The sequence below is a fragment of the Hipposideros armiger genome, unplaced genomic scaffold (genome assembly GCF_001890085.2).
Source record: "Hipposideros armiger isolate ML-2016 unplaced genomic scaffold, ASM189008v1 scaffold_287, whole genome shotgun sequence".
Taxonomy (NCBI): Eukaryota; Metazoa; Chordata; class Mammalia; order Chiroptera; family Hipposideridae; genus Hipposideros; species Hipposideros armiger.
In genome coordinates, this window is record NW_017731637.1 from 1,757,811 (window position 1) to 1,770,351 (window position 12,541).

Genomic DNA, 12,541 nt, shown 5'->3' on the forward strand with positions numbered 1-12,541 from the left:
AAAAAAAAAAAAAAAAAAAAAAGTAAAAAAAAGGGCATATTTTAGAGCTGGAGTAGACCCATGGAGATTCAAAGAGATATCTAAGGTCACAGCTGGGTAGTGGCACAGAGAGGATGACAAGCCAGGCTGGACACTCATTAAGGAGCATGAGTTTCTCTGAACAGTAGGTTGACACAGAGGAGAGAGCAATGCTTGAGAACCAAGTCAGGCCCTAGTGACAGAAGACCAACATCTCCATTTCTTGATCTTCAGATAATCCACAAGATGCCATCATAGGCTTGCTTGTTGCCCCACTGCTTGTAGTCTGTTATTCAATTAAACAAATATTTATTGAGCATCTAATACATGACTGGCATTGTGTTTGTTTTGATAGCACTGGGCTAACAGTGGTGACTACAACAAGCTTCCTGCCCTCCAGCAGTTTACATTCTGGTAGAGGGAAGATAGTGAGTAAGGAAACAAACATTCATATACAATATTTCAGGTACTGACAGGCAGTGCATAATGTGGGTTCCAGCAATGCTTGGCATCTTCTCAAAGCACTTCCCACTGTCACAAATAAGGCCCTGTGAATCAGAGATGCTTAGGTAAAATCAATTTTACCTAAGATAAGATCAATTTTACCTAAGATAAAATCAATTTCCAAAAACATTTTAAAGGTAGAGAAATCAAGTTGCAAAGCTCACCATCACTTCTAGTCAGATTTTCCTATTGAGCGTAAGCACAGGCCAGATTGCTAGTTAACAGAGATGCAGCAGAAAAGGCCCCAGAGACAACAAGACATCTCAGGACTCTCCTGCCCATCAGTTAGTGGTCCCGTCGAGAATGACTGCATCACTAGGGCCACTGCAGGACCATAGTATTGGCTGCAAAGATGCAACCTTTTTAAGAGGGGATGGGTGACTCAGTTGGGCATGAGGACCACACAAAAGTCTTTCAGACCATAAGCAGCCAGCACTTTGATGGCAGAAAAGCAGCTTTAGCTCCTAATATCCCTACCAATGTTGAAATTACTCCATGAATAAACAGAAATATCTCAGGTTTAGGATTTAGGATTTTCTCTGCCCCAGCACTAGCTACTTATGGAAGACTTTATGGGACCATCAGAATAAAGACTCATCTTAAATGTTACTTTCTCAATGAGGCCTTCCTGGTCATCCTATAAATAATGGCAACTGTCCCTCCCCAATAGTTCCTCTCCCCCTTCCCAATTCTTATTTTCCTCTTTACTGTTTAGCACTAGTCCTCATTTTATTTAACCTCAAAGACTAACACTAGAATGTAAAATCTCTGAGGGCAAATTAAAAAAAAATTATTTTGGACACTGCTCTGTCCCCAGAACCTAGAACAGGGGGCACATAATAGGTGCTCAAGAAATATATTCTGAGTATATGAGTGAAAGAATGAACAAACAAATGAACAGTATCTAAGTATGGTTATGTTGATTATTTCTGTTGCCCAAGAAAGGAAGTCAAGAAAAGATGTCACCCTTTAGGAGAAATCAGAGATCACGACCTAAAACATCTGCCATTTCCTTAGAATAAACGATGTCAGAGAATAGAAATCGCAAGCAAGAGTTGAGAATGAAAGGTAAAATTCATTTCTATCAATTTTACGGTGTCTTACTGAGCATGCCTTGGAATAAACAAATGCAAGCAAATAAAGACTGAATGGATTTTTAACCATAGCATGTGAGCTGTCTGGTTAACACAGTTCCCCAGAACCTCTTCCCATCTTTTTGTATCTACTTCCCTTCATGCTTTGACTTTAAACAAAGACTCACATCCCCAAAGATGTCAACAGACTAAAACTATCACATATCACAAGGAAACTATTAAGATGTTCAATAATACCAGGCCACAGCTTCCCCAACAGTGGCCAGGAATCAGAGGGAACAGCAACTTTCACACAGCTGCACTTTCATCACAGTATGTGCTGAACACTGTATTCTAACACTAAAGCCCTAGGAAGCAAGCATGCTGCAATGGTGGCGTCACATGGACTCCTTTATGACAAACTTACCCTTGGCACTGAGCCTTAATTTAGAAGGTTGTTGTCAGAAGAACACAGAGCACAGAGGAAGGACAGAAAACAGTGAACAGAAATAGTTCGGGTGGGGTGAGAAGAGGGGAAGACTGAACGAAGGCAAAGATCAAGGAATGCCAGATATTTTGTCTAGAAATGCTGTACAGTTGCCCAAGACACATAAAAAATGACTAACTTCCTGTGGTCACTGCACATGTCACACTCGCCACACTCAAACACTGCACAATGATAACGCATTACATTTCAGGTTTTATTATGCCTACCTGAGAACTAAAATGGAAACCGTGAGGGGACTTGCCCAAAGTCTCACCATTAGTAATTAGCAGAAGTAGAACAAAAACAAAAGTCTGACACCTGATCTAAAGCTCTTTCCACTGGTATTTACGTGTTCTGTCTGGACTAAAATTAGCAGGATATTTCTATTTCATTAGCAAAGTAATTAAAAAATTTTTCCCATCAGAACATAGGATTAAGAACCACATAGCTATTTTCTACTTCATGTTGTTAGAACAGTTTTTCCCAGAATTTTGTGATTATGCCTTCTTATTTATAAAAACCATCTTTGCACATACATCTCCAATATTGCACTATTTATTTATAAACCTTACATACCCACAGCTATTCTAATGCATACATGAAAATAGCATTTATTCTTGCTTTCCAATGAATCATTTTGTATCCTACAGATATATACCCTCCACTTTGGGGACCACTGTTCAAGTAATGTTCAACTTAAAACCTTATACATAAAAGTATAATAACAAACAAAAAAAGACTTATAATGAATAATAATAGATAACTAAATAAGACTTAGAAAATTAATACAAACATTTACCCAAAGTAAAAGTAGGTACCTGCACTTGAAAGATGGCTAGATTCCCATGTTTGGGCAAAATAAAAAGAAAGCGCCATATTAGAAAACAGCCTAGCAGTTCTCCAAATGGTTAAACATAGAGTTCCCATTTGACCTAGCAATTCCACTCCTGGGTATATACCCAAGAGAAATGAAAGCATATGTTTACACAAAAATTTGTACACAAATGTTAATGGCAGTATTGTTCATATATAGGTATATATATATATAGATAGATAGATAGATATAGATATAGATATCACACACACACACACACACACACACACACACACACACACACATGCGCGCGGCCGGTTTGACAATTAAGTTTGCGAACTTGTTGCAACAGTGTTGCTAACCTTTTTTGATATCAAAGGGATTATTCATTATGAATTTGCACCAACTGGACAGTTAACCAAGTTTACTATTTGGAAGTCTGAAAAGGCTGTGTGAAAAAGTTAGACAACCTAAACTTTTCGCCAACAATTCATGGTTCTTGCATTACGACAATGTACCACCTCACACGGCACTGTCTATGAGAGTTTTTAGCCAGTAAACAAATAACTGTACTGGAACTCCCTCCCTACTCACCTGATCTGGTCCCCAATGACTTCTTTCTTGACCCAAAGATTAAGGAAATATTGAAAGGAAGACATTTTTGATGCCATTCAGGACACCAAGGGTAATATGATGACAGCTCTGATGGCTATTCCAGAAAAAGAGTTCCAAAATTGCTGTGAAGGGTGGACTAGGTGCTGGCGTCAGTGCATAGCTTCCCAAGAGGAGTACTTCAAAGGTGACTGTAGTGATATTCAGCAATGAGATATGTAGCACTTTTTCTAGGATGAGTTGGCAAACTTAATTCTCCGACCGTGTGTGTGTGTGTGTGTGTGTGTGTGTGTGTGTGTGTGTGTGTCCAGACTAGGCAAATCAAGAGACAGAAAGTAGATCAGTGGTTGCTTGGGGCTGAGGCAAAATAGGGAATGATCACTAAATGGTACAATGTTCTAAAATCAACTGGTAATGTGACACATATCTGTGAATACCCTGAAACCACTAAGCTGTACACTTTAAATGGGTGAAATGTATATTATGTGAATTCCATCTGAATCTCAACAATGCTGTCAAAAAAAAAAAAGGGAAAAAGTACCCACCTTCTTTCAAAAAAGTCTAGGAAGACTAAAAGGCACTGGTATTTAATGCACTACAGGCATGAAGGGAGCTCAAGCTGTAAGTAGGCTGTGAACAAAAGCACTGAAAGTTAAAAGGGGAACTAAAGAGTAAATAAAGTCATTTCATGCGAACCCAAAAAGAAATTTATCTGTGATGGACTGCCCATGTCAATCGAGGGCCCACATCTTAGAAACAATAAGAATCTAGGGCCATTTGCTGACAGGGGTTCCTCACATACTCTGTATACCAGAAAGGACCTCAGAATGATCTCTGGGCTTCTTACACTCTGCCCCACCAACTTAAGCCATCTGAGTCAACTATTATAAGGAATTCCTGGTTTCCATTTTGACCAATGGACTCCTCATTTACATAAAACAGACCTAATTGGGAACCTGGGTGGGAACTTTCATAATGAAAGGCTCCCCCACTCCTCTGTCTTGGCAAAACACAATTTAAGTTTCTACTGGAATCAGTGTCTCCTAGGCTGCAGATCCTTTTGCTCAAATAAATGCTCGTTCTTTATTACAGTCTAAAACTAATTTTGGTTTACAAGGGAATACAAGTGCGTATGGGGAAGAAAGTGAAAATGCCACAATAGAACCATCTAGAAAAAGAAAAAGATATGTGCTGATAAAGACAGATTATCGGCATGATGGCTAGTGGTAATTGGGCACCGATTGCCATACCCTACACTGAGGGCTTCAGGCATCCATCCTCACCTTTAAACCACCTGCAAGGGAGGTTCTGCTGGTCCTGATTTATACTGGGTTGTTGGAAAAGTCATGACGTATTTTTTCTGTTTTTTTGTTGCAAAAATGCATCATGACTTTTCTGACAACCCAATAGATGGGAAACAAAGTAAAAAAGGTAAAGTATTGTGGTTGTGTTTGGTTAAGTGCCTCTCTTTTAGAAATACTTAGAAATAATTGATGGAATTTCTTGCATTTGGGAAGTGCTGGTGGGGATATGGATGAAACACAATTGACCATATTGATGATTGTTGAAGATGATGTGTACTATTCTCCCTACTTATAAGTTTGACATTTTCCATAAGAAGATTCCCTAAGTTAAAAACAGAACACATTTGTTGTGTCTGTCTATGTGTCCCTAAGTTACCTCTCTGACCTCCTTATCTACTAACTCTATACCCCTCCCCTCCACCTCTCTCCACCCCATCTTTATTGGATTTACCTTGGGATTGTGACTCACCATCCAAAGGTATACACTGTCCCATTTACTGTATCAACTATTTTATTATGCCCTATTTTTTTTCCATAGCACTCATCTTCTGGTATGAACACTTATATGGCATTTACTACATACCTGGCACTATTCTAAATTTTCTACACACACATACACTCCACGATCCTAACAACCTATGAGGTTGTTAAGAAACTGAGGCACAGCTAGTAAATGGGGCCAGTTTTCACCCAAGCAGTCTTGCTCCCAAGTCTACAGTTTTACCCACAACAACACAGGGGTGAAGGGAAGACCTTTACATCTCACCAATCCAAACAACTCTCCAGAATATCAAAATTCACCAAGCACAGAGTGGCTGCTGTGAATCCAGCAGCCTCAGTGACATTGACGTGCTTATTTCCCGTAGCCCAGATGTCGACACAGACCAAGTCTAAACAAGAGTGAGCAACAACAGACTTTATATAGCTCCTAGGACAGTTTAAATGATTTGACAGTTGAGCCATATTGTTTAAAGTAGCCTTAAAATATGCATATACAAAAGTTTAAGTCTTCTCTCACCTACCAGATTTAGTGGTCATATATGCCAAAAGCTGTCTTCTGAGAGCAATGTCCAAATAAAGAGAGAAAGAGAAGTACTTTACATACATTTTCTGGATTCAGTTATTTTCTGAGCCATTATAGCTTGTTGGAATAAAAGAAGGTAGAAAGAAAAGTGTAGGAAAAAATTTAAACTCTACCTTCCAATTTTCATCACCTGAAATCAACTAGAGAAAAGCACCTGCTGATCGTGGGTGCTTTTCAATGTTACCTATGAATGGGGAGCAGAGTTTGCCACCCAAAAACATGCCTCTAAAAATATGCCTCTTTGGGATATTATTTTAGGCTGGTTAATTTCAAGAAACAACAGACATGGGAGAAGCTCAGAAAACTAAGTAGAAGCTACCCTTTGTAAAGGGACATTTCCCTAAGGACTTCTGTAAAGGAAATCTCCATTTTTAAAGGTGTTTCCCTCACTGCACCAGGAAGCAGCAGATATCTGAATCTCTACAAACTGTTTTCAATGGAGAAAGCACAGACTTAAAACTGCATAATAATCTACTCTTGTTTGCTGCTCTCCTTCTGGTAACCCCCCTTAACTGACTGCTAACTCCCAACATCTTCTTTTGTCTTTAGCTGAAGGTGGTTTTTAAGGTGGTGGTGTCTACCTTTTGGCAAGTTACTCAGTTTTCCTGGGTCTCTCCCATGTACACAGGAGGTAGACATGTTATTAAGCTTTAATTTGTTTTCCTCCTCTTAATCTGTCTCATGTCAATTTGATTAGACCAGCCAGAAGAACCTAGAAGGGTTGAGGAAAATTTTTCCTCCTTGACATCTGCAAAAAACAAAAATAAAAACCACAAACAAAAACAAACAAACAAAAACCTTTGAGGCCTAATTTATATTTATCTCTTCTAATAAATGTAAAGCTAAGAATCCAAGAACAGAACTAAATTTATTTTAGGGAGAAAAAAACCCCATTTTCAAACACAACTCTTGGGCAAATCACATGAAGGGTGTAGTTAATGTCATTCAAATTCTATTCATTTGTTATTTTCCAGCGTAATGTTACAGATGACAAAAACACTTGATCCTAAAACTTCCTTTTACTCCCTAAGAAGTATTTCACTTCCACAGTTCACACTTAATATTCTAGTGAGAAATAAATCATTCATTCAATGTGGGATCATTATCACCATTTTGAGGATGAGAAAACTGAGGGCCAGAAAAATAAAGCAAAGTAAAGACTACACAGCAACCCCATGGCATTCTCAAGGTCCGAACCTTGGAACCTTGTTCCAGAGCTCACTCTCACCCCTTAGGCCACCTCTATGTGGGATAAAACACAGGGCAGAAGTTAAAACAAACAAGAAAAACCGCAAGAGTCCCAATCAAATATAATTTTTATACCAATCTGAGAGAAATTACTTACTAGCTGTGTTACCTTGGGCAAGGCTCTTGGCGCTTCAGTTCCTTTACAGGATTATTGTGAGAACTAAATGAATTGCAACATCCATATCTCAGTTTGACACACAACATTCTATAAAAGTTACCTTTAATTATCGCCATCAGTATGACTATATAAAGACCTACAGTTCAGTTTAAGTCAGCAGTTAAGGAGACCTAGTTTTATTTCCCAACCTCTTAACTGAGTCATCCTTCAACTCCTGTTAATTAAAATGGAAAAACCAATCAGAAGCCTTATTTGGTACCCTGCAAAGATACACTATCACATACAGGCACTAGTGTTGCTCATGTTTATAATCTCTGGCAGCTGGGCGTGCTTATCTACAAAGAACTGCTTAATTTTAACAGTAACACAACCAACCATGTGAATCTCTCCTTTCCATCTAAATTTAGTAACAAGGGAAACTATTCAAATTGTCAATGCTATTATCTGTGTGCCTTCAGATGAGTGGGGGGGAAATGTACTCTTTCTGGAGCTCTTATCTTCCTCAAATGCTTATTCTTGGATGTTTATCCTTGGCTCTGACATAATTTCTGTGTTAGCAATCAAGAGCTCCAACTTCAGAAATCAAGCAAATGTTTTCAGAGTTAAATGGTCTCGTGAAGAACAAATGTGTCTAATCAAATCTAACTCCCCAGAGGCCACAGACTCTCAATTTTCATCAACGTTTATAGCAGCTTCCCCAGTTTGCACAGACTCGAAAGAAGTTGATGCAAAAAGCAAAGTTCCTGTCCCCTGACGTCACGTTGTGATGGGCAGTTTCACGAGGTAGTGCGGTGAAGAGGAGCTGCAACAAGAGATTGAGAAACACACACATCCTGCCACTTTGGACAGGTAATCTGGAAAACTCCAGCATTGCCCTTAAACTGCTGCCTTAACTCTCTGCTCCAACCAAGGTTCTGTTGGAGGGCAGGAGGAAGGCGTGGGTGGCAATGTGGTGGTACCGTAATCTGTAGAGACCACGCTTGATACTTTTCCAAACACTACCCCCACTCCAGTTATCTTCCAAACCACCCAATGAGGTAGGGCAAGTCATCCTCCACTTCTCACACCAGCGACTGAAGTTCAAGAGCAAACTGAACTTCACTGCTACGAGGCCTGAGGAAAGAGTCTAAGAAACCCGTTTCCCAAACCCTCCGTTCTGTGCGCTTTCCCACCACATCTTCAGCTCAAAGACCCTTCCAAATTCCATTGTAATAACACACAGTAAGGGCAGCTCTTTAAAATACCCTTTCCTTTGAGTCTTAATTCCTACTAGGGCTATTTAAATAACCTCTCCTCCGAAGGTTCTGCACGTGCTTTAACCATTAGATTTTTTAGCGGGTAGATAGCAAACTCCACCGCGCAGTCAAGGTCAGGCGGGCAGGGTAAGGATAAAATGCAGCAATTCCGCTTTTTCCGCCGCAATCTCAGCAGGTGGAATTCACAGCGGGCGCTCGGGCCAAACAATACCCTGCACTTTCCTGCTCGGTTAAGTTCGGGAGGGGGTGCTCCGCGGGCGTTCGCAGCCTGTGTGCTTATTTTTGGGGAACCGAGAGAAAAGCCACCGGGTCCGAAACATAGCGCCTGGGGCCACGCAGGGGTCAGGCTTCGTGCTCAATGAGAGCGCTCTGGTCCTGCACAAAAGTGCCTTGGGGTCTCGCTCCCGCCCTGGCGGACCCAAGCCCAGCAGAGTCGCTCTCCCTTGCAAGTCAACTCCATAAAAACCCTCCATCCCTGAGGAAAAGCCCCTTCTTACATTCTCCAAAGGCCCTCGGAACGGCTCTGACCTACCCTGGCTGGGGTTCCCCGCCCCCCAGTCTCCGGCGTCCCTCACATCACCCCACTTCTCCCACCACCTTCCCGGTCTACTCCCTACCTCCGGCTCCTCTCGAGTCCCCAGCTCCGCGCCGCTCACAATCGCAGACCGAGCACACGGCTCCACATTCTTTGAAAAGCGGCGCCAGGTGAGCGCAGCACGTCGGCTCTTCGCTCGCGGGCAGCATTGCCGGGTCACCGCGCACCCCAGAGGCGAAGAGAGGCAGCGCAGAGCGGGAAGCGGCCCCCGGACGCCGTCACGCCCCCGCCCCCCTCCCCGCCGAACCCCGAGCTACCAGGGCAATCCGAGAAGCCCCTCAGGGAAGCCAAGCGCCGCTCCCGGGAGGCTGCTCACGCGGAGACGCCAAGACAGGAGCTGGAAGGAACTTGGGTCCTCGCGCCCCCCGCCCCCGCTCCCCTCTCTGCCGCGTCCTCTGCCTCGTCCCCCTCCCCCCAGGGCCCTGGGCGACGCGGGCTGGAGATGTGGGGACAGCGAGAAGCAGCTGTGTTCCCCTCTTGCTGTCTGTCCTCCTTCCCGAAATCTCGCCCTGCCCTCGCTGGGGGCCCAGACGGTGTCCCGCTTTCAAGGGTAGAAATAAGGAGATAAACGCAGACCTGGCGGACATAAATTCCCAACCCCAAACGCCCCAAGCGGCAGTATTTAGCATTAGGTACAAAATGCCTGAAATGAAGAATGATCTTCGCGAGTAATGTGGTTTAAGGCTGCACAGAAATCAGCGGGCTCAGCGGGGAACTGCAACTTACTCGGCGCTGAACCGCGTCTTTCAGACCTCATCTGGCTGCTCCCCACGCAGCCCCATTCCGAAGACTTCACTGTCAGCAATTGTCCAACCTATTCGTCACCTGATCCTCTGACAGCGAGGGTTTGGAATCCCATCACAGCTGTGCCGCGGAGAGCATCCACATCCGTGATGCTGGGGAGAAATTGCCAAGCAATACAGAAAGTTGCACAAATAGAAACCAAGCCCTATCCTTTAATGAGGCTGAGCGCACGACGTCCCTCGGCCCCTAGGGGGCTTCAGCGCTCTCCAGCAAGGTCCTCGCCTCTCCGAGAAAGAACTGTCGAGTTACCTGCCCGGGTAACATGTTATGCTCGGGTGAGCCGGTCCTGGCTTGCTTAGAAAAGTCCCTTCTGCTTGGTAAAACCAAACCCCATTGCACGCCCTTTGGTTCCTTTTTTCTGTCCTTGGTCACTTTCAGCCTGTGGAACCACGTCACAGGTATTTTGGGCTTAATTTGCCAGGTGTCTCTCTGGAAAACCACCCCACCTCCCAGCATACATAGCCTGGTTTGGAGAGGTTCAAGGACCGTGCCAAGTAGTCGCTGTTGCTTTAGGTGAAGACGGCAGGAACCAATTTCAGAAAGCCAGGTGAATACTAGCTGTCAATCTCCCCGCTTCCGTTGAGGGCCGCCTATTTGGAGTTCAGGCCGGCTTAGATCTAAAGGAACTCGGGACATTTGGGGTTCTGTCTCAGGAATTCAGGTCGGCGGAAGGCAGACTGGGAAGGGCTTACATTAAACTAAATCAGAAAGAAAGGGATGTAAGGCGTGTGCTAGTATTTGTTGAGTATCTGCTATGTGCCAGGTACTTTTCCTAATTATCTTAAGCAATCTTATCAACATCCCTGAGAATAACAAATCATTGATCCCACTTCACAGAGGAGGAATCTGTGGCTTAGGAAGGTTAAATTACTTGCCCAAAGTCACACAATTAGTAACTAGCAGTCAGGCTTTGAAGGCAGATGTATCTAGCACCAAACCCTATCTCCAATGTCCACCACACCACTAGCAAGACAGAAAAATGATGAAATGAAGGCGTCAAGCAAGAGCCTGTTTCAGGAATTTTTAAAAAAGAAGGGGAATCAGGAGGAAGCCAAGAGAAAGAATCTTAAAACAAGAACAAATGTCATGCAAAGTAAATCAGCGAATCTACTAGCCAAATAACAGCAGACTACCTGGTAGCAGACAGGACATAGGCCAAGGGAAAAAAAACAAAACCAAAACATTCTTGTAGGGAGACTATGAGATTTCGGACCAAGACTGTAAGATCTAGTCAATTCCCTTTGAAGCCACTTTGAAATTATCTTGACCAAAAAGTGCAGTAGTCTGGCTTGTGCACTACTGGGTGCAACATTCTATACATTTGAACATACACGTGGAACATCTAGCCACAGATAAAGGAGGCCTACATTCTGGAAAAGTAGTTATACAACTAAGAAAAAAGTTAAAGGACAGATTTTTAAAATTAGGAATCCCTCTGGAAATCTCCATCTTCCCTGGGATCTGGAGATAGAATTTCCCAAGTGCTAAATGCCAAGGGATGAACTTTCCAAGACTGCCTAATTGGCCAATTCTGAGCAAGTCACTGATAATTACCATGCAGGAAAAGCAGGGGCTGCTTTTGTTTTATTTCTCATGAGGAAGGTCATCTTCCAGATCACAGTGCCCTCCAAGACTCAGGGCATGAGGGTGTGAGTATCAGCAACAACTTCAACCAGCCTGGCTCATGCCCAGCACCCGTTGGTCACACACAAAGCTCCACTGTGGCCAGGACAGCCTCTTGAGAGTCTAGCAGCTGCCTGCCCAAACCCAGCCAGGCTTCACAAGAAGCGATTTGTGCCATGAGCGGAGATGCCACCCTGTTTTTGAGCTAAGCTGATGGAGTCAGCAAAGGGGAAATCAGCCCGTACAAAACAGGAACTGAGATGAGATGAACTGAATAATAAGCTACAATATAAGAGGAGCCTGTTGGCATCATTATCACACAGTCATCCAAGGAAGGAGGGATGATCTTGCATGGGAGGGAAGCCAAGACATGCCTCAGGGAGTGAAGGAGCTGAGAGAAGCTGCATTTGTCTTGTCGCAGTTTCTTTTCCTGTCTGTCAGCCTGAAACACCCATTATCCACGAAAGGGCAAATTTGTATGATTCCATTTACACAAGGACCCTAGAATAGGCAAATTCATACAGACAGAAAATAGAATAGTGGTTACCAAGGGCTGGGGGAAGGAAAATGGGAGATATTGTTTACAGGTATAGAGTTTCTGTTAAGATGATGAGAAAGTTCTGGAGATGAATGGTGGTGATGGTTACACATTATTGCGGATGTAGTTAATGCCATTGATTATATACTGAAAAATGGTTAAAATAATATATTTTATGTTATGTACATATTACCGTTAAACACACACACACACACACACACACACACACACACACACATACACCCATATAATCTATTATCATGATATAATACTTCTTTGGAGTAAAAGCCCAAGTGAAAGCAATATGTTAAGGAAGGGCCCCTACCCCTGGAAATTCTTTTCTTGAATTTTAATAAATCTTGCCTATTTTGCTTTCCTTTAGGGGTGTGTGAACCCAGTTTTGGGTTGTTGCACTCTACCATTCAGAAGGAAGAATAGTCCTGTTATTTTACTATTGGCTTCT

The 12,541-nt window shown here is 42.9% G+C and overlaps 1 protein-coding gene across 1 annotated transcript in view; it reads right to left on the reverse strand.

The window, feature by feature from the left end:
• Positions 1–10,134, reverse strand: part of RUBCNL (rubicon like autophagy enhancer) — a 41,245-nt gene extending 31,111 nt beyond the window's left edge. The window contains exon 1 of the mRNA XM_019658680.1: positions 9,840–10,134. The gene's annotated coding sequence lies outside the window, so the exon portion shown is untranslated. The remainder of the gene's footprint in view (positions 1–9,839) is intronic.
• Positions 10,135–12,541: the final 2,407 nt, after the last annotated feature.